Source organism: Phyllobates terribilis, unplaced genomic scaffold, assembly GCF_046119375.1.
Source record: "Phyllobates terribilis strain yellow unplaced genomic scaffold, ASM4611937v1 Scaffold_2__4_contigs__length_985480577, whole genome shotgun sequence".
In the NCBI taxonomy this organism is placed as follows: Eukaryota; Metazoa; Chordata; class Amphibia; order Anura; family Dendrobatidae; genus Phyllobates; species Phyllobates terribilis.
This window is the reverse complement of record NW_027362762.1, coordinates 104,856,305-104,879,393: the sequence shown is the minus strand read 5'-3', so window position 1 is coordinate 104,879,393 and position 23,089 is coordinate 104,856,305. Positions and strand designations below refer to the sequence as shown.

The 23,089-nt window shown below is 42.1% G+C and overlaps 1 long non-coding RNA gene across 1 annotated transcript; it reads right to left on the bottom strand.

Annotated features, from left to right (window-relative positions):
- Positions 1 to 3,699: 3,699 nt before the first annotated feature.
- On the bottom strand, positions 3,700 to 13,586 carry LOC141195250 (uncharacterized). Its single transcript, XR_012267854.1, has 3 exons — positions 13,532 to 13,586; positions 8,314 to 8,434; positions 3,700 to 3,801 (listed from the first exon to the last, which is right to left on the bottom strand). It is a non-coding gene; the product is annotated as an uncharacterized lncRNA (long non-coding RNA).
- Positions 13,587 to 23,089: the final 9,503 nt, after the last annotated feature.

Here is a 23,089-nt window from a genome sequence, read left to right as displayed (position 1 = left end):
TACAGTAGACATGAAAAATAATTGGCATGATCACCCCTTTTATGTGTATTACATCTGGTAATTGATGCCATAATTCTATACTAAGAACAAAGCTCTCGACAACTGAAGAACCTAAACCAGTCCAACGCCGGCCTCCTGCATATATAAGCTGTCTCAGAGCGCCACCTATCAGTTTTCTGGAGTTCTGCACCTTTCAGTAGGTACAGTTGGATCTGTTTGGTGTCTGCTTGTGTGAGTTATTAACCCCTTCACATTCTTAACATTTATGCAGCAGTTGTGTAATTTTCATGTGCAGAGTTGTAGGTTTTTTTGCATTGGCGTTGTCTATTGTTATGTTCATATTCAATTACATAAAACCATACTTAATTATATAGTATTGTACATTTTGCAAATACAGTGAAATTGCTCCAAAATATCTTCTCTACCTGTTATCCACGTCAGATTTCCTAAGGTAGATTTTCAGTTTCACCATATATTTTCTTTGACGAGACCACTTTTCAATGTAAATTTGGGTACGTCTCAAACAAGTTGAATGGTATATATACAGTGGATATGAAAAGTCTACATGCCGCTATTAAAATGCCAGGAATTTGTCATGTAAAAAAAATCATGCCAAGAAGAGTCATAATCTGTGCAATTCAATTGAAAAAAACAAAACTGAAATCTTTTCAGATCGAAAAAGAAAAATAGATAACTAAAATAATGTGGTTGCATAAATATGCACACACTTAAACTAATATTTTGCTGAAATAACCTTTGAGATGATCCCTGTGACACAATTCCTTCCAGTCCTTATCCTCCTGCCCGATGAGAGGATTCCTCAACTAGCAGTACAGGGACTCTGACCGTAGTCCAGCTTCACTCTTTACTTGAATCCTGTTCACTATGGTTCACTTGCCTGAATTTCTTTGAGATACAGATCACACTCGACTGATCCCTTCGGTAGCTCCTAGACAGTAAACAACTTCCCCCCAATCCCCCTGGGGCTCTTCTAACCACTCCCTGTCTCCTGTGACTGTGCTAACCCCTCTATCTGCTGGATGCTTCTGAAGCAAACCACTTCCTGTCTCCTGTGATTGTGTTAACTCTTCTAGTTGCTGGATGCTTTTGAAGCAACAGCACTACTTCTACCTGTCACACTAGGGAAATCTTAACACTTCTGCATACAAAACATTTCGGACAATTGTAGCTTCCAACTTTGTGGGAACAGTTTGGGGAAGGCCCTTTGGTGCTCCCTATGATTGAGCCCAAGAGCACAAAGCAGGGTCCATAAAGGCATGGGTAGGGAATTGGGTGTTAAGAATTTTGGGTTTGTTAGAACATGACCAGCCAATCATGTCCCTGATCTCAACCCCATCCAACACCTTTGGTATGAACTAAAACGGAGATTGTGAGCCCGGCTGTCTCTTCCAACAACAATGTCTGACCTCACAAATGCTCTTCTGGATGAATGAGTAACAATTCCCTCAGACATCAAAATCTTGTAAAAATCTTTCCCAGATGTCTTATTATTATTTATTTTTAAATCATCATTAATTCCAGGCCGCTGTCCATGCGAAGAAGGTTTACAAGCATACAGAGGCAAATCTGGGTTTTCCTGCACTGGGGAAAAAATTCAGTTTGGCGCCCCCCTCCTATACACTGAGTAGTCGTCATATGTACTGTATTCTCATACTTACATTCATGTATCGACTAGTTGCTCTTCCTAATTCTCTCAATTTTCAGTGAAAAACTACAGCCCTTGTTTAACTGAGAGAAGGAAGAGAAGCTAGTCGGCATCTCATATGAGTGGTCATGTGATGTCACCTGGAACCGGCAAGCAGAACCAAATCCTAACTGCAAGTATATCACACACTGTTAGGATTTGGCATACTACAATGCTTAATTCTACAATTAATGCTCCTAGAATAAATACAGATGTATAGATGTAGTAATGCTTAACTTGTCAGACGGCACAATACTTTATTACATAAATGCATCACCAGAACCACCAACAGTGCAGAAATACAGCGTCACAACCACCATCAATACAGGAATATATAAACAAAAATGCCAACAGTACATTAGTACATCACATCACCATCTTCAGTATATGAATACAGCACCAGAACTACCATCAGTACATGAGTATATCACCAGAACCACCATCAGTACATGCATACATGCTTTATACAGCAATCAATTGTAATGTCAGGTAAACCCCACATACAATTGTATCTCATGAACCTACAATTCCCAACATGTCCTTAACAATGGTAAGGAGATGCTGGGAATAGTTGTTGCCAGTAATCATCAGACTGTGGAAATACAGGAAATACAGTACGGATTAGACAGTCAGTATAAAAAATAAATATTTACTTTCAGGAACATTATAGTTCATATCTTCTCTGATTTTAGTCATTCTTTTTCTTTTCTTCTCAATTTTGTCCAGATCCCATGATGACTTTTCACATCCATAGGTTGTCTCTGCAGACTTCCATCTTCTCTGGTTTTCTGCAGCACATCCCGACACGATGCCCTTAAAAATAACAATGTCATTATAATGCTCCAAAATAAGAATATCTCTGTGCCCCTAAATACATGCCCCTCACTGTGGTCTCTGCAAAAAATATAACTCCCACACTATCCCTTTTATGCTACATATGCTCTCCACCGTCCACTCCTTACCATAATAGGTCTTTCTTTACACTGTCGCTTCACACTGCATTCTCCTTATACTGCACACCCTCCTCACCCCTCTGCATACTGTCCCCTCAATACTCTCCAATCACACTGCCTCCCATGCTATTCCCTCTCTATACTGCCCCCCAACACTACCCAGTCTCTATACTGTGCCCCTCCCACTTTTCTCCCCATACTTTCCCCACAAACTTTTCTCCACCCCATACTGTCCCCTCACACATCTCTCCTCCCACAAAGACACCTCTGTATACTACCCCCCAACAACCCAGTTTCTATACTTTGTCCCCTCAAACTGTCCCTGTGCACATTTCTCCCCCATGCTGTCCCCTCGCACATTTTGTCATCTCCTTACACATTTACCCAATCCTCTCATACTGCTGTCTCCTTTCACATTGACCCACTCACACCATACTGTCATTCCCTTACACATTTACCCCTCCTCCCCATACTGTCATCTCCTCACACATTTACTCCATCACTCTTCATACTGTTGTCTCCTCACACATTTACACCCTTCCCCATAGTGTAATTTCTTTACACATTTGCCCACTCCCCCACCATACTGTCATCTCCTCACACATTTACCCCCCTCACTTCCCAAAATGTCATCTTCTCACACATTTACCCAATCCCCCCATACTTTTGTCTCCTCCCACATTGATCCACTCCCGCCATACTGTCATTCCCTTACACATTTACACCCTCATCCCCATACTGTCGTCTCCTCACAAATTTACCTCCTTACACCACACACTGTCATTTACTCACACATTTACCACCTCACTCTTCATACTGTCGTCTCCTCACACATTTTCTTACTCTCCTCCCCATACTGTCGTCTCCTCACACATTTACCCATTACCCCCATACTGTTGCCTCCTCACACATTTATCTACCCCCCCATACTGTTGTCTCCTCACATATTTACCCACTCCCCAAATACTGTTGTGTTCTTACAGTCCGCCCCGATTACCCCCAATAAAACTCCTGTTTTCGGCTCCATTGGAGCACTTACCTTGCTCCTGTTCACCTCCTATGCGGTGCAGCTGACCTAATCACGGTGCTGATGACTTCCTAACCCTAAGGTACTGGCGGTTAGGGCTCCAATTGTACTTGCACCTGAAAGACAGGTGCGAACAGCTTCGGTGATAGTGTGGTGGTAGCGGGGTTATTGCAGGCTGTAGGCTTGAAGAGATGAGTTTTCAAATTTCCCTCAACGGTAGATATATATACAGTATATATTGTGAGAGATCGGCTCTGTGGTAGACGCTGGTTCACAGACAGGGATGCAGTTTGCTGGTTCAAACAAACGGGTGATTTATTAAGTGTCCATAAACCGGTCAGGAAAACAAAATATAACAGCCTCTTCCAGGTTCAAAAAGGTATAACTGAACAAAACTCAAAATAACCAGTCCATATACAGCAAGGGCTCAGCCTTTTAAGTGAAGTGCTTTCCTCTGACTCCAGCAGGGTCTGAGCAGCACATGCAAGGCCTGCTCACCTTGCAAAACACACAGCCAGAGTGAGACAGCCCCAGCAGCTTTAAATAACACCTTCAAAGACTTGAACTGGAGGTAAGTGGGCAGCCGATGCCACCCAGCTCTTTCAGCTGCTCGTAAAATTCGGCCCCATAATCTGGGCCCATTAAACATCTCTCAGCACTATATCTGCTGGAGCCTGCTTCCTCGGATCCTACATCACAGAGGCTTTTTACCTCAGGGACACATACCTCCCGTCCATGACCTATCCAGCTGCAACCTTACAAACAAACTCCCCCCCCCCCTCTGCTCAAAGCCAGGGGGCTTGGCACCTTCCGCCAACATACAAAAGACCCATGTTGTTTCCCAGACATATGCTCCACCTGAAAACTATTGTTCCCCTTCTTCTCTCGCATCCACCTCAGTGGGGCATGGTCCGACACTAACCTGAACCTTCTACCTAACAGGTAATACCTCAGAGTGTCCATCGCCCACTTGATGGCCAAACACTCTTTCTCACATGTGGACAGTTTCCGACTGAGGTACATTACAGGGTGTTTCTCTACTTTAGTCTCCTTGGACAAGACTGCTCCCAGCCTGACATCCGATGCATCCGTCTGGACCACAAACTCTTTGGAGAAGTCGTCCCCCACCAAGACTGGCTGTTTACAGAGGGCCAGTTTTAGTTCCTGGAAGGCCGCCTCAGCTTCCGGGGACCACTTAGCCATAGCCGACTTTGTCCCTTTCAGAAGATCCATCAGTGGGGTTGCTATCAGGGCAAAGTTAGGGACAAATCTTTAATAGTAGCCCACGATGCCTAGAAATGCCCTGACCTGCTTCTTTGAGAGGGGCTGTGGCTAGTTCTGGATTGCCTCCACCTTATTTATTTGTGGTTTTATTTCACCTCTACCAACCACGTAGCCCAGATACTTGGCTTCCTCCATCCTCATAGCACATTTGTTTGGGTTGATGGTAAATTCTGCCTTCCTTAGTATGGCTTGAACTTTGCCAAGATAACTTCTCCAGTCCTGGCTGAATATGGCGATGTAATCTAGGTAGGCCGCTGTATACTTTTTTTTTGGGTGCTAAGATCCGGTCCATGGCTCACTGGAAAGTGTCTGGAGCTCCCTGCAACCAAAATGGCATCCTAACGCACTGATAACATTCGTCTGGTGCCGAGAAGGCCATCTTCTCTTTGGCCTCTTTGGAAAGGGGAATTTGCCAGTATCCTTTGGTGAGGTCCAGGGTGGTGACGTACCGAGCTGGTCCTAGCCTTTCAATAAGCTCATCTACCCTAGGCATTGGGTAGGTGTTGAACTTCAAGACCTCATTCAGCTTCCTATAGTCATTGCAAAACCGACATTCTCCATCTGGTTTCGGCACTAAGACTATGGGACTGCACCAACCACTCTTAGACTCTTCAATGACTCCCAGGTTAAGCATCTGCTTCACCTCTTTCGAGATCACCTCTCAGTGGGCTTCGGGAATCCGATACGGCTTCAAGTTTACCCGAACATGAGACTTCGTAAGAATTTCATGCTCTATGATCTGAGTACAACCCGGTAGTTCTGAGAACAGGTCTCTGTTCCGATGTACCAACTCTCTGCACTGTTGCTTTTGGGCACATGACAGCGACTCTGCCACCTTGACCTCTTTCACGTCGACTTCAGACTCAGCCACTTAACACAGAGCTTCCACGGGCTCCCTATCTCGCCATGGCTTAATCAAGTTGACATGGTACACCTGGTAGGGCTTCCTTCTCCCTGGTTGGTGGACTTTACAGTTGACGTCGCCAACCTTTTCAACAATTTCATAGAGGCCCTGCCACTTGGCCAGGAATTTTCTCTCCACTGTAGGTACCAGCACCAGTACGCGATCCCCAGGGTTGAAGTGTCTCACTCTCGCCGATCTATTGTACACCCTAGATTGTGCCTCTTGTGCTTTGAGGAGGTGTTCTTTCACGATGGGCATCACCTCGGCAATTCTCTCTTGCATCTGGGCCACATGTTTGATTACACTCCTGTAGGGTGTAGACTCCGCCTCCCAGGTCTCCTTTGCTACATCCAGGAGTCCGTGGAGGTGTCGGCCACACAACAGTTCAAAAGGGGAGATGCCAGTAGAGGGCTGTGGTACTTCTCTGATGGGGAACAGAAGGTTCTGCAGTAGGCAGTCCCAGTCTCGGCCGTCCTTCCTTACGACCTTCTTTAACATGGTCTTCAAGGTTTTATTGAACCTTTCCACCAAGCCTTCCATCTGTAGATGGTAGACTGAGGTCCGTAGTTGTGTGATTTGCAGGGTTTTGCACAACTCCCTCATCACCTTTGATATAAATGGGGTCCCTTGATTCATTAGAAATTCATTCTAGAAAAGATATGGACCAACTCCCGGGCTATACACTTAGCGGAGGAGTTTCGTAGGGGTACGGCCTGCGGATACAGTGTCGCACAGTCCAGTACCTCCAGGATATACTGATGCCCTCTGGCAGACTTGACCAGGGGTCCCGCTAGATCCATGGCTATGCGATCAAACTGCACCTCAATGATAGGCAATGACATAAAGGGGCTAAGGAAGTGAGCCACCGGGAAGGTCAGCTGGCAGGTGGGACAGGACCTACAATAATTTACGATTTCTCTGTGACAACCGGGCCAATAGAACCTCTGGAGGATTCGTTCCTGTGTTTTTTTCTTTCCCCAGATGACCACCTTACACATGTGTATGGGCCATGTCTAACACCTTACGTTTGTATGTCCTTGGTACTAGTAACTGCTCGATGAGTTCCCCTCTCACCTTGGTGACTCGGTATAGCAACTCCCCATTGACGGCAAAATACAGGTATCAGCTGTCACCCCCACGGCTCCTGAGCAACACCATTAAGTACAGACACATTATCAAATGCCTCTTTAAGAGTTAAGTCCCTGAGTTGAGAAGTTCCAAAGTTTCCCTCGGACAGCACCAGCTCAGGGATATTGGCCTCAGGGGATGCTACCTCATCCTCATCACCCACAAGCACACACATGGGAAACTCGTTCCGTTACGGCCTGCGGCAAGGATTCTTTAGGGGTGATCTGGCTGTCGTCCGAGCAACCAGGTGTCCCCGCTTTTCCCCACATGTCCCAGAATAACACAAAGTCCCGTCCGATTATTATTGGTGCAACAAGTCTTTGACGACCCCCACTTCCTGAGATGCAGTGCCATGGTCCGTGCTTACATCCACCCGGGCCACAAGATAGTTTTTAGTGTCCCCATGGATAAACCGGACACCCACAACCTTCCCAGGGACCAGCCGATGAGGAAGTGTGGTCCTTATCAGGGTCACCAAACTTGCTGAGTCCAACAGTCCAGTCACTCACACCCCGTTTACGGACACTGTGCATGCCTAAGGGCCCTCGCCATGTTGAGGAACTGCGCTGCAGGTGGGGTAGGCAAAATAGGAGCAACGCCGGCCTATGTTGTAGTCCATTGGCTCAGAGTTCATGGGACACTGGGCGGCTATATGACCAGTCGCATGACACCTCCAACAGAGGATGGAATGGGGCTGATTACCCAGCTGCGACTCAGCTGCCTCCTGGGACTTTGGACGTCCACCCAGTGTGGATTTAGTCCCCTTCTTTTGGGAGCCATCCCCCCTTTGGGAACCCCAGAAAGGTGACCTAACTCCTGCTTGACCACCCAGGGAACTCTACCGCCCGTTACCTCTCCACTAGGCCTACCAGGTCGTCGGCATTTTGGGGATCTCCCTGGGCAACCCAGGACTGAATCGGCTTGGGCAGTGAGTGGATAAACCGATGCATGACCACTCTCTTGACCATCTGGGCCGGGGAACAAGTCTCTGGCTGCAGCCACTTCTGTACCAGGTGCAGAAGGTCAACCATTTGTGACTGGGGAGGTTTGTCAATGTGAAAGTCCCAGAGGTGGACCCATTGTGCCCTGACTGCCAGGGTTACGCCCAGCCGAGCCAAGATCTCAGCTTTAAGTTTATCTTATTCTTTGGCATCTTGCAGGGCCAAATCAAAGTATGCCCACTGCTCTGGTGGCAGTCTCTCACAGTCCGCCACCCTCTAAAACAAGGCCAGGAACACCTCGACGTCATCCCCTGGAGTCATCCTTTGCAATACCCCTCTCATGGTTTCCCTCACCTGGGTGTTTTCCTCACCTGGGTCTCGTTGCTTCGACCTGAAAGCGGTGCGGTTTCTCTCACATGGATGCCCTCTGCCAGGAGCGTCATCTGTTCCTGCTGCTGTCACTGCTGCTGCATTTGTTGCTGTACACACACACTGAAGGCATCAAGACTATGAATTAACACATGTGGAATTATATACTTAACAAAAAAGTGTGAAACAACTGAAAATATGTCTTACATTCTAGGTTCTTCAAAGTAGCCACCTTTTGCTTTGATGACTGCTTTGCACACTTGGCATTCTCTTGATGAGCTTCAAGAGGTAGTCACCGGAAATGGTTTTCACTTCACAGGTGTGCCCTGTCAGGTTTAATAAGTGGGATTTCTTGCCTTATAAATGGGGTTGGGACCATCAGTTGTGTTGTGCAGAAGTCAGGTGGATACACAGCTGATAGTCCTACTGAATAGACTGTTAGAATTTGTATTATGGCAAGAAAAACGAGTGGCCATCATTACTTTAAAAAATTAAGGTCAGTCAGTCCGAAAAATTGGGAAAACTTTGAAAGTGCAGTTGCAAAAACCATCAAGCGCTACAAAGAAACTGGCTCACATGAGGACCGCTCCAGGAAAGGAAGACCAAGCGTCACCTCTGCTTTTGAGGATAAGCTTATCCGAGTCACCAGCCTCAGAAATCGCAGGTTAACAGCAGCTCAGATTAGAGACCAGGTCAATGCAACACAGAGTTCTAGCAGCAGACACATCTCTACAACAACTGTTAAGAGGAGACTTTGTGCAGCAGGCCTTCATGGTAAAATAGCTGCTAGGAAACCACTGCTAAGGACAGGCAACAAGCAGAAGAGACTTGTTTGGGCTAAAGAACACAAGGAATGGACATTAGACCAGTGGAAATCTGTGCTTTGGTCTGATGAGTCCAAATTTGAGATCTTTGGTTCCAACCACCGTGTCTTTGTGCGACGCAGAAAAGGTGAACGGATGGACTCTACATGCCTGGTTCCCACCGTGAAGCATGGAGGAGGAGGTGTGATGGTGTGGGGGTGCTTTGCTGGTGACACTGTTGGGGATTTATTCAAAATTGAAGGCATACTGAACCAGCATGGCTACCACAGCATCTTGCAGCGGCATGCTATTCCATCCAGTTTGTGTTTAGTTGGACCATCATTTATTTTTCAACAGGACAATGACCCCAAACACACCTCCAGGTTGTGTAAGGGCTATTTGACCAAGAAGGAGAGTGATGGGGTGCTACGCCAGATGACCTGGCCTCCACAGTCACCAGACCTGAACCCAATCGAGATGGTTTGGGGTGAGCTGGACTGCAGAGTGAAGGCAAAAGGGCTAACAAGTGCTAAGCATCTCTGGGAACTCCTTCAAGATTGCTGGAAGACAATTTCCGGTGACTACCTCTTGAAGCTCATCAAGAGAATGCCAAGAGTGTGCAAAGCAGTCATCAAAGCAAAAGGTGGCTACTTTGAAGAACCTAGAATAGAAGACATATTTTCAGTTGTTTCACACTTTTTTGTTAAGTATATAATTCCACATGTGTTAATTCATAGTTTTGATGCCTTCAGTGTGAATATACAATTTTCATAGTCATGAAAATACAGAAAAATCTTTAAATGAGAAGATGTGTCCAAACTTTTGGTCTGTACTGTATATATATATATATATATATATATATATATATATATATATATAAAATGTAGTATGTGTATATATTTATATATGAGTATATATAGAGAGAGAGAGAGTGAGAGGCTTGACATAGACAAGATTTAATGCCACTGTACACATGGGCTAAGTAAAGTCATTTGCACTTCTTTGCATTTTTATGCCTTGAGTGCTGACTGTGTATTTTTCCTTTTTATATATAAATATATATATTATGTTTTTAATTAATTCATTCATCGCGTTTTAAGTGACAGTATGAATTCTGTAATTAGTTTTCCTGATTTATGAAGCAATCTCTAAACATAATATTCCTCTGGATCTTTTTTTCCTATTTTCTGACGGGGATAGAATCTTTTATACATTATATTTGTAGACTTTATATATTTTTCTACATATGTGCACTATGTGATGAATGTTATACAGCTCAGTAAGTCTTTGTTTGCGATGTGTCAGTCAGGTGAGATTGTCGCTCTGTCATCTGTTGGCGAGTGCCGTGATGTGTAGATTTATAGCCGGGGAGGACTGATATTATCCTTCGCTGTATCTTTTTGTTGCGGCGTGAATGCTTTCACTCAAAGTGAAATTAATAATCTTTCTACCTTTATGTTTGCAAATCGCAATGTGCACGTCTGACATAATTGATTGAGTGAGCAGGTAGACTGGCGCCATGTTGAGCTCATGGCGTGAAACTTAAAAAAAAAAGAAAGAAAACCACAGAAGGCGTCTGCTGCGCTGTCAGTTCTCCTATCAGTTGTGTAAAGTGCAGGTGAGTGGCCGGCTAGGGTGGTATATTTGTCTGCAAATGTCTATGCAAACACAATACTTTCCTCAGTCCCTACACAAGCAGATGTTCGGTCCCTGGCAAGGAAAGATCAGTTTACACAGTAAACTAGGTGTAATTTGGGCAAATATTGGAACGATTACTGTACATGGAAAGAGATAATAGCTGGTCAGGCACCAGATTAATGCAGTGCACACAAAGAGGAGGAAGCAGATGAAACTGGCGATGACGGGTGGAGGTCAGGCTTGGTTGGCTGTAAATAATGCAGGACATTATATTACTACTATCGGCTTTATATTCGTCTCTTTACAAGTGATAGTGTCTTGTACTGTGATGTCATTGGTTGGTAATGAGGTCATTTGTGATCTGAAAGTCTTAAGCCCCTCCTTGTCATTGGATGGTAATGATGTCATTTGCTATCTCAAAGTCTTAATCCCCTCCTTTAGGCTGGATATTAATTCTCATCAAATTTCTACTTAACCACGTGTAATTTGCTTTATCATTTAAAGGGATATTCTTACCATTTACGTTTATGACATATCAGTTGGATACATCCTAAATATCTGATCGTTAGGGGCCCATTGGCATTTTACCATAATACAAAAGGCGTCACAGACCCCAGTTTCTAATTAGGGGGTGTAGTTTCCAGAGGTGGGTCCCCCCTCCATTCAGTTTTGATAAAATCCCTGTTTCTCCGCTGAAGATCTAGCAGATCTCTGAAAGCTGAGCTTTGTATAATCCCGCCCACATCACTGATTGGCTGCTTTCTGTGTATACTGTGCATAGGCAGAAAGCTGTCAATCTCCTGCTGATAAAACAGTGATTTTATGAAAACTACAGCAAGCAACTCAGTAATTGACACAACCCTGGATTCAGTGTCTCTGTCTCTACATCATGCTGCTCTCAGATTTGGTGAGCAGATTCCCTTCAATTCTACATACATAAAACAACCACTTAATGTTTTGCTGTAACGGGCAACCCCATTAGCCACATCTGTAGTTTAAGCTGGCTATAGATGTTCAATAACCGTCATTCAGTCGCAGCTATTCATCTCGACCCCACATAAATATGCAGTTTGTTCAAGCTTGCATGTGTTTGCAATGGGGAGAGTGGAGTGGTGCCTTATCTCTCGCAGAGGTATAATGGATGGAAGTTGTAACATGCCCATTCCTTTTTCACTGTGACATCACCTATCGGGGAAGAGTCGGGAGAGCCTCATACACATTAGATGTGTGGCTAGTCCCACAGGTTCGCACGTTCGGCTGTCCCGAGTATGGCCAGAGCTGCAGCTGTGGATAGTAAGCTATCGTTTATAATAAAATAACCTTAAAAGGACAATTTACATTTAGAAGGGCACAGTTTTAGGATTTTGTTACCAGATTCCTGACAACAATAAATTAATCATAGATCGCTCTGTTGCTGAGACACCAGAAATGAGCTGTGATCTGTGAAAGAACTTCATTGCAAGAGTTCAATTTCTATGTAGCGCCATGACAGGAGATTTTAAGCATTACATGATGCCCACAGAAATCAATGGGTTGTCTGTCTAATCGTCACTGTGTTAGGCCTCCAAAGTGAGATTTGCTCTTTCTAGTCACTCTTTACTCCAGATACTCAGTGGAAGTCCCTAAAATAAGAAACTGCTCTCAAATAACTGAAAATACTCTAAAACAGCGTGTGAAAAGGGATTTTCGAAACCGGTAGAAACAGAGAAATACAATTTATAAAGTAGATATAAACCTTAAAGTGAACCTATCTATCAGTTAAAAAAACATTTTATATATTATAGGGGGCTGTATAGTTCTGCCAATCGGAGGGGGGTCAGAACCTGAGATCTCCATCAAAACACTGTTCTGAAGTCCTGCATGAACAGCATGCACAAAGCAATGTACGAGCTCAATAGTAAGACTATGCATCTGTACATTCACCCCCACAGAGGAGATGCACACGTCAGAGTAGCGTTTTGACCAATAGGTGGAAGTCTCAGGACCCCGACCGCCACAAATTGCAGCCTGGTATAATATCTAAAACGTTTTTTGAAATGATAGGTACACTTTAAAGGGAACCTGTCACTCGGATGATGTTGCTCAAACTATGAGCAGCATGAATCAGAGCCTGACTGTAAGTATTTTTATGAAACGCTGTGCTGTTTCAGAGAAGACATGAAGGGACGTCCGAAGACCATAAGGAGAAACATCACTAGTCTGGTGCAGCCTCCGGCCATCGTCTCCCTGCCTCCCTCCAGCTGATTGACTGGTCTCTCCCATGTTTCAGCATGAGAAACTTGTTAATCATCTGCAACGGAGCGGTGAGAAGCCAGCCGGGGGTAGTGCCGGAATAATCTAGTCTCTATGGCTCTATGGTTATGGTTCACTGCAGGATCTTCAAACAATGTTTGTGCAGCCAGGCTCTGATTCATGCTGCCCGCAGTTTGGACAACATGAATCGAGTATTAGCTTCAGTCTCAGACTGGCCCACAGGAGAAGAGGGGAATCCTCTGGTAGGCCGCCCCTGTGAAGGAATGCTAATGAGTAGTGCTATTACACTTGATTCACAATTTGCAGAAAAAAGGTATAATCTAATCATTCATTAAACAAGCTAGCCAAGTTAATGTTACATAGAAGCAAAAGTAAATTTATGTACTAGGGTCAGGTAACTCAACAGTGGGCCCCAGGTCAAAGGTTACTGGTGGGCCTTGGCCAACCCAGTCGGACACTGATCAGGTTCCCTTTAATGGAACAAGAAATGATTAAAACTCTTATTCTAATATAAAAACCTACTTACATCACCAAGTCCCACTAAATCCCATGTCTCTACATCTCAGTTTTCCAATTCATGTGAAGTAACTAAATGAAGCCGTTCTTTTATAATTGGAGTTCATTATATTTTCAACTTTGTGTAGTGATGGCGTGAAGGAGATTAATTCACTTAAAATTTATGATGGAGTGAAAGATAAGAAGAAGCTTCCCAATAGAGGACAAGAGATAGCACTGCACACAGTAGCACCATGGTATGGCGCCAAACCGCTTTAACAACCTGCCATTCTCCTTTTATTACGCCAGGTATAACTCATTTTCCAAATGGCGCCCTATAAACCAGTAAAGGCAGCTGTATAAGGATTAGCATTCACTCATGTGAACTACCGTCATTCTCAGCTTCAGCAATCACACAAAAAAAAGGAATAGCTGTTGTATCTCTAGGTAAAATGTGGATCTCGGTGGAGACAGTAAAGGTTATTCATTAAATCGATAAAGGAACTATAGCACGGAAATAAATATTCCAGTCATGAGAACCAATAAATGGTGTCAGTGGAGTCTCTTCCACCCACTCTCTTCAGTCTATCTACATTTTTTACCACATCATTACATGTTCACCAGCAATAGGGTTCTTCTTGTACGACCTATTTTCAGAGGAGATAAATGCAAGAATTACAAAAAGTGCAAATCAGTCATTCTCATTGGTCGCATATATAGTAATGAAAAATATTGTGCCCCCCCCTAACAAACACTACAGTTTAAATTTGAGATGTATTTCTGCAATATACTGCAATACTAATATGTTGCAGTGTATTTTACATGTGATCCACCTTTAGAAGTTTGCCCTAGGAGTAAAAAAAATAATTATAAACAGTTAAAAAAAAAATTCCCAAGAATTTACTTTTTATGGTCACCTTGTCGCCGCAATAAAATTAAATAAAAAGTAGTCAAAAAAGCCACAAGTAACCCAAAATAGTAGCAGTAAAAACTACAGTTCACGCTGCAAAAAAACAAGACCTTGCACAGCTCAAAAAAAAAATGTTTGAAGGCTCAAAAGTTTTTGCTAAGATAGTTTTTAAAGTTATTTTCAAGGCAGTAAAATATAAAAAAAAAAAAAAAAGATAAATTTGGTGTATTCAGAAGGGTAAGTTCGCTCAACTGTGTTTTCAGTCCTAGTGCCGTCTGTGAAAAAAATCTGACATCATATGAACAGCACAAGGACCAAAGTTATTCAGTTGGGCAGTTCAGTTTTTTTTCACACGGAATAAATGTCTATATGAAAAAAATTGCAGCATGTGCTAAAGTTGTGGCCAAAAGTGTTGACACTGACAAAAATTTTGGTTTCCACAAAGTTTTTACACTTTTATTGAAAAATACATCAAGTTTATATAAAGACTCAATATTTATAGTGCGGACCTTTATTTTTCAAGACTTCTGCCCTTTGCCCTGGTGGCTGGATATCAGCTTCTGGGCCAAATCCTGACTGCTGACAACCCATTTTTGCAGTGGTGTAACTAGAGTACGATGGGCTTGGTGCAAAATTTGGACCCTGCATGTTGGTTAGATTTAGAATTCTAAATCTTATAAGGACATACATGTTTCTCCGCCCTCCCCCATTATGTAATAATGTGCCTGGGCCCCTTCCAGGTATATACGTCCCCCATCCTGAGCCCCTTTCTCTTATGTATCTCCCCCATACTGGTATACAGTATATGTCCCCATTCTGGTATATATATCCCCATCCTGGTATATATGTTCCCCATTCTGGTATATATGTCACCCATCCTGGGCCCATTCTGGTATATATGTCTCCCATTCTGGTATTTATGTCTCCCATCCTGGTATATATGTCCCCTATCTGAGCCCATCCTGGTATATATGTCTCCCATCCATGTATATATCTCTGCCATCTTGGTATATACAGTAAAGACCAAAAGTTTGGACACACCTTCTCATTTAAAGATTTTTCTATATTTTCATGACTAAGAGAATTGTACATTCACACTGAAGGCATCAAAACTATGAATTAACACATGTGGAATTATATACTTAACAAAAAAGTGAAACAACTGAAAATATGTCTTATATTCTAGGTTCTTCAAAGTAGCCACCTTTTGCTTTGATGACTGCTTTGCAAACTCTTGCCATTCTCTTGATGAGTTTCAAGAGGTAGTCACCGGAAATGGTTTTCACTTCACAGGTGTGCCCTGTCAGGTTTAATAAGTGGGATTTCTTGCCTTATGAATGGGGTTGGGACCATCAGTTGTGTTGTGCAGAAGTCAGGTGGATACACAGCTGATAGTCCTACTGAATAGAATGTTAGAATTTGTATTATGGCAAGAAAAAAGCAGCTAAGTAAAGAAAAACGAGTGCCCATCAGTACTTTAAGAAATGAAGGTCAGTCAGTGCGAAAAATTGGGAAAACTTTGAAAGTGTCCCCAAGTACAGTTGCAAAAACCATCAAACGCTACAAAGAAACTGGCTCACATGAGGACCGCCCCAGGAAAGGAAGACCAAGAGTCACCTCTGCTTCTGAGGATAAGTTTATCCGAGTCACCAGCCTCAGAAATCGCAGGTTAACAGCAGCTCAGATTCAAGACCAGGTCAATGCCACACAGAGTTCTAGCAGCAGACACATCTCTTCAACAACTGTTAAGAGGAGACTTTGTGCAGCAGGCCTTCATGGTAAAATAGCTGCTAGGAAACCACTGCTAAGGACAGGCAACAAGCAGAAGAGACTTGTTTGGGCTAAAGAACACAAGGAATGGACATTAGACTAGTGGAAATCTGTGCTTTGGTCTGATGAGTCCAAATTTGAGATCTTTGGTTCCAACCACCGTGTCTTTGTGCGATGCAGAAAAGGTGAACGGATGGACTCTACATGCCTGGTTCCCACCGTGAAGCATGGAGGAGGAGGTGTGATGGTGTGGGGGTGCTTTGCTGGTGACACTGTTGGGAATTTATTCAAAATTGAAGGCATACTGAACCAGCATGGCTACCACAGCATCTTGCAGTGGCATGCTATTCCATCCGGTTTGCGTTTAGTTGGACCATCATTTATTTTTCAACAGGACAATGACCCCAAACACACATCCAGGCTGTGTAAGGGCTATTTGACCAAGAAGGAGAGTGATGGGGTGCTACTCCAGATGACCTGGCCTCCACAGTCACCAGACCTGAACCCAATCGAGATGGTTTGGGGTGAGCTGGACCGCAGAGTGAAGGCAAAAGGGCCAACAAGTGCTAAGCATCTCTGGGAACTCCTTCAAGATTGTTGGAAGACCATTTCCGGTGACTACCTCTTGAAGTTCATCAAGAGAATGCCAAGAGTGTGCAAAGCAGTCATCAAAGCAAAAGGTGGCTACTTTGAAGAACCTAGAATAGAAGACATATTTTCAGTTGTTTCACACTTTTTTGTTAAGTATATAATTCCACATGTGTTAATTCATAGTTTTGATGCCTTCAGTGTGAATGTACAATTTTCATAGTCAAGAAAATACAGAAAAATATTTAAATGAGAAGGTGTGTCCAAACTTTTGGTCTGTACTGTATACCAGGATGGGCCCAGGATGGGACACATACAGTATATACCAGTATATGCCACTGCGGAAACGCTTAAAAAACGCATAGTGGGCACACAGCCTAAAGCATTCATGTGTGGGAGCTTTTCATCCATGGAGGGGGTTCACTCACAATTTTGGTTATAGTCAATTTTTAGTCAGCTCTCTAATTGAGATCCAAGAGCTTCAACTTATAAAAGGTTCATGGGTGCGAGTGGCATTGACCGTGCCGAGAAGGGCTGGTGGCCCAAATTTGTGTACACTTTAAATGACCCATAACCTTTACTCCTGATCCTAATATTATTATAATGCCAGTCTCCAGTGTGGACGTCTCGGTAGGTAATCAGCAAGGGATTATGTTAAGAAAGGAATTTTGCAATGTCAAAAAAAACACCAATGTCATACTTTTGTATTTAACTTATATTAATAATGTTTTAAATGCACAACTATCACATTATACCAACATTATATCTGTTGACTGTTAAGTTAAAGTTCAACATGAAGAAAGAGAATAATATCTAAATATCCATAACTGATAACTTTTGTTATAATTCACCTATTTTCACATTTTTCTATGTCGTTTCTTATTCACGCCGTGCCTTACGAAGTTTAGAATTGTAATGTTTTATCTTAATGTTTTGGTGGAAACTGTTTATTGAAAGGCTGGGTAAATACTATTAGTCAGCTAACTGGCCATTAATTATTAAACGTTCTTCTGCTGACGGCTTTTTAGATTGATTTTTTTTTTTTTAAATAGTTGGCTTTCTGAAAGATTATTGAGTGGGAGATTTGATTTGCTCAAGATAGAAAAGTCGGCAGCGTGTCTCGACGAATGCTTTAAAGTTGCCATAACGAAAATGTCATCATGTAAATAGTGCAGATTATGTATGGCGTCATTGATTATGGAGTGTTTGTAAAGTTCACAGGAGCAGAGGCGGCTCAAATTACGTGTGTCATGTCCAACTTTTTATCGAGAACTGAAATTATTGATTTTGGGGGATTTTTTTTTATTACATTTTAATTTTCAAGCAAATTCAGATTTTTATTTTCAGATACCCTCCACAGAGTTTAAAGGACTTTTTAAGGACTATAAAGTTGATGACCTATCCTTAGGATAGTCTTACTCCAGACACCCCAATTATCAGCTAGTTGACAGGGTCGTGGAGCACCAGAAGTGGCACAACTCCATGCATTGTGTTGTGGCTGTGAATGATGTTGCTAGGCCTCTCCCATTCATGACTTCCCCCGTGCAAAAGCTCTTTTAATCACCTGATTGTTGGAGGTCAAACCCATCCTGATCTGATATTGATGACTTTCCTAAGGATACTCAGAATACCCTTTTATAACATACTGTTAGTATCATGTTATGTGGCAAAAGAACTGTTGAGCCGGCTCATGTTAGTTCCACTATGTTACTGTAGTCCCAGTATATAAAATACTTAAGTCTCTAAAAAGGCACACACTGATGGCACTTCACAGGAATATTTCTCATGGTCCACCACAGACATAACATGTAGTGATGTCACAGCACTGGGATAATAAACACAATGATGTCACAGTACATGAATAATAAGCACAGTGATGTCATAGTGCATGTATAATACACATAGTGATATCATAGCACAAAGACAATAAACACAGTGAGGTCACAGTACAGGGATAATACACACAGTGATGTCACAGTACAGGGATAATAAACACAGTGATGTCACAGTACAGGGATAATAAACACAGTGGTGTCATAGTACAGGGATAATAAAGACAGTGATGTCACAGTACATGGATAATAAACACAGTGATGTCACAAAACAGGGATTATAAACACAGTGATGTCACAAAACAGGGATAATAAACACAGTGATGTCACAGTACAGGGAAAACACACACAATGATGTCACAGTGCAGGGATAATAAACATGGTGATGACACAGTACAGGGATAATAAACACAGTGATGTCACAGTACAGGGATAATAAACATGGTGATGACACAGTACAGGGATAATAAACACAGTGATGTCACAGTACAGGGATAAAAAACATGGTGATGACACAGTACAGGGATAATAAACACAGTGATGTCACAGTACAGGGATAAAAAACACAGTGATGTCACAGTACATGGATAATAAACATAATAAACACAGTGATGTCACAATACAGGGATTATAAACACAGTGATGTCACAGTGCAGGGATTATAAACACAGTGATGTCACAGTACAGGGATAATAAACACAGTGATGTCACAGTACATGGATAATAAACACAGTGATGTCACAAAACAGGGATTATAAACACAATGATGTCACAGTACATGGGTAATAAACACAGTGATGTCACAAAACAGGGATAATAAACACAGTGATGTCACAGTAGAGGGAAAACACACACAATGATGTCACAGTGCAGGAATAATAAACACAGTGATGTCACAGTACAGGGATAATAAACACAGTGATGTCACAGTAGAGGGATAATAAACACAGTGATGTCACAGTACATGGATAATAAACACAGTGATGTCACAGTACAGGGATAATAAACAGTGATGTCACAGTACAGGGATAATAAACATAGTGATGTCACAGTAGAGGGAAAACACACACAATGATGTCACAGTACATGAATAATAATAACCACACTGATGTCATAGCGCATTTGTAATACACACAGTGATGTCAGAGTACAAATATAATAAACAGTGATGTCACAGTGCAGGATAATAAACAGTGATGTCACAGTACAGTGATAATACACACAGTGATGTCACAGTACAGGGATAATACACACAGTGATGTCACAGTACAGGGTTAATAAACGCAGTGATTTCACAGTACAGGGATAATAAACACAGTGATGTCACAGTACAGGGATAATACACACAGTGATGTCACAGTACAGGGATAATACACACAGTGATGTCACAGTACATGGATAATAAACACAGTGATGTCACAAAACAGGGATAATAAACACAGTGATGTCACAGTCCTGGGATAACACACAGTGATGTCACAGTACAGGGATAATACAGTGATGTCACAGTACATGGATAATAAACACAGTGATGTCACAGTACAGGGATAATAAACACAGTGATGTCACAGTACATGGATAATAAACACAGTGATGTCACAATACAGGGATTATAAACACAGTGATGTCACAGTACAGGGATAATAAACACAGTGATGTCACAATACAGGGAAAATGAACACAGTGATGTCACAGTACATGGATAATAACCACAGTGATGTCACAATACAGGGATTATAAACACAGTGATGTCACAGTACAGGGATAATAAACACAGTGATGTCACAGTAGAGGGAAAACACACACAATGATGTCACAGTACATGAATAATAATAACCACACTGATGTCATAGCGCATTTGTAATACACACAGTGATGTCAGAGTACAAACATAATAAACAGTGATGTCACAGTGCAGGATAATAAACAGTGATGTCATAGTACAGGGATAATACACACAGTGATGTCATAGTACAGGGATAATACACACAGTGATGTCACAGTACAGGGTTAATAAACGCAGTGATTTCACAGTACAGGGATAATAAACACAGTGATGTCACAGTACAGGGATAATACACACAGTGATGTCACAGTACAGGGATAATACACACAGTGATGTCACAGTACAGGGATAATAAACACAGTGATGTCACAGTACAGGGATAATAAACACAGTGATGTCACAGTACATGGATAATAAACACAGTGATGTCACAGTACAGGGATAATAAACACAGTGATGTCACAGTACAGGGATAATACACACAGTGATGTCACAGTACAGGGATAATACAGTGATGTCACAATACAGGGATTATAAACACAATGATGTCACAGTACAGGGATAATAAACACAGTGATGTCACAGTAGAGGGAAAACACACAATGATGTCACAGTACATGAATAATAATAACCACACTGATGTCATAGCGCATTTGTAATACACACAGTGATGTCAGGGTACAAATATAATAAACAGTGATGTCACAGTGCAGGATAATAAACAGTGATGTCACAGTACAGGGATAATACACACAGTGATGTCACAGTACAGGGATAATACACACAGTGATGTCACAGTACAGGGTTAATAAATGCAGTGATGTCACAGTACAGGGATAATAAACACAGTGATGTCACAGTACAGGGATAATACACACAGTGATGTCACAGTACAGGGATAATACACACAGTGATGTCACAGTAAAGGGATAATACACACAGTGATGTCACAGTACAAGGATAATAAACACAGTGATGTCACAGTACAGGGATAATAAACACAGTGATGTCACAGTACAGGGATTATAAACATAGTGATGTCACAATACAGGGATAATGAACACAGTGATGTCACAGTACAGGCATAATAAACACAGTGATGTCACAATACAGGGATTATAAACACAGTGATGTCACAGTACAGGGATAATAAACACAGTGATGTCACAGTAGAGGGATAATAAACACAGTGATGTCACAGTACATGGATAATAAACAGTGATGTCACAGTACAGGGATAATAAACAATGATGTCACAGTACACGGATTATAAACATAGTGATGTCACAATACAGGGATAATGAACACAGTGATGTCACAGTACATGGATAATAAACACAGTGATGTCACAATACAGGGATTATAAACACAGTGATGTCACAGTACAGCGATAATAAACACAGTGATGTCACAGCAGAGGGAAAACACACACAATGATGTCACAGTACATGAATAATAATAACCACACTGATGTCATAGCGCATTTGTAATACACACAGTGATGTCAGAGTACAAATATAATAAACAGTGATGTCACAGTGCAGGATAATAAACAGTGATGTTACAGTACAGGGATAATACACACAGTGATGTCACAGTACAGGGATAATACACACAGTGATGTCACAGTACAGGGTTAATAAACGCAGTGATGTTACAGTACAGGGATAATAAACACAGTGATGTCACAGTACAGAGATAATGCACACAGTGATGTCACAGTACATGGATAATAAACACAGTGATGTCACAGTACAGGGATTATAAAAACAGTGATGTCACAGTAGAGGGATAATACACACAGTGATGTCACAGTACAGGGTTAATAAACGCAGTGATGTCACAGTACAGGGATAATAAACACAGTGATGTCACAGTACAGAGATAATAAACACAGTGATGTCACAGTACAGGGATAATGAACACAGTGATGTCACAGTACAGGGATAATAAACACAGTGATGTCACAGTACAGAGATAATACACACAGTGATGTCACAGTACATGGATAATAAACACAGTGATGTCACAGTACAGGGATTATAAAAACAGTGATGTCACAGTAGAGGGATAATACACACAGTGATGTCACAGTACAGGGTTAATAAACGCAGTGATGTCACAGTACAGGGATAATAAACACAGTGATGTCACAGTACAGAGATAATACACACAGTGATGTCACAGTACATGGATAATAAACACAGTGATGTCACAGTACAGGGATTATAAAAACAGTGATGTCACAGTACAGGGATAATACACACAGTGATGTCACAGTACAGGGATAATAAAAACAGTGATATCACAGTACAGGGATAATGAACACAGTGATGTCACAGTACAGGGATAATAAACGCAATGATGTCACAATGAAACTCAGGAATTGAGCAGTTGATGTATAGTTTGCAGCCTGTTCAAGACATGGCTTGACTTGTTATTTGTTTAGCTAGAACATGAGCCATGTTCAGAGACTTCTGAAATACTACAGTAAATTATAGTCTTACATGATGGACATTTAAAAGCACTGGGCAGTTTTCTTCTTTCTGGAGATAGCTATTTGAATTAACATAATTATATCTCCTTCGGGCTTAGCACAATTTTTTCCAAACTGCACTAAAGTCAAAAACACAAATTCACTAGAGTTGGGTCTGACATCCAGTCCAGTCCTCCATGACAGCCGGACCACAGTAGAGCGAATCT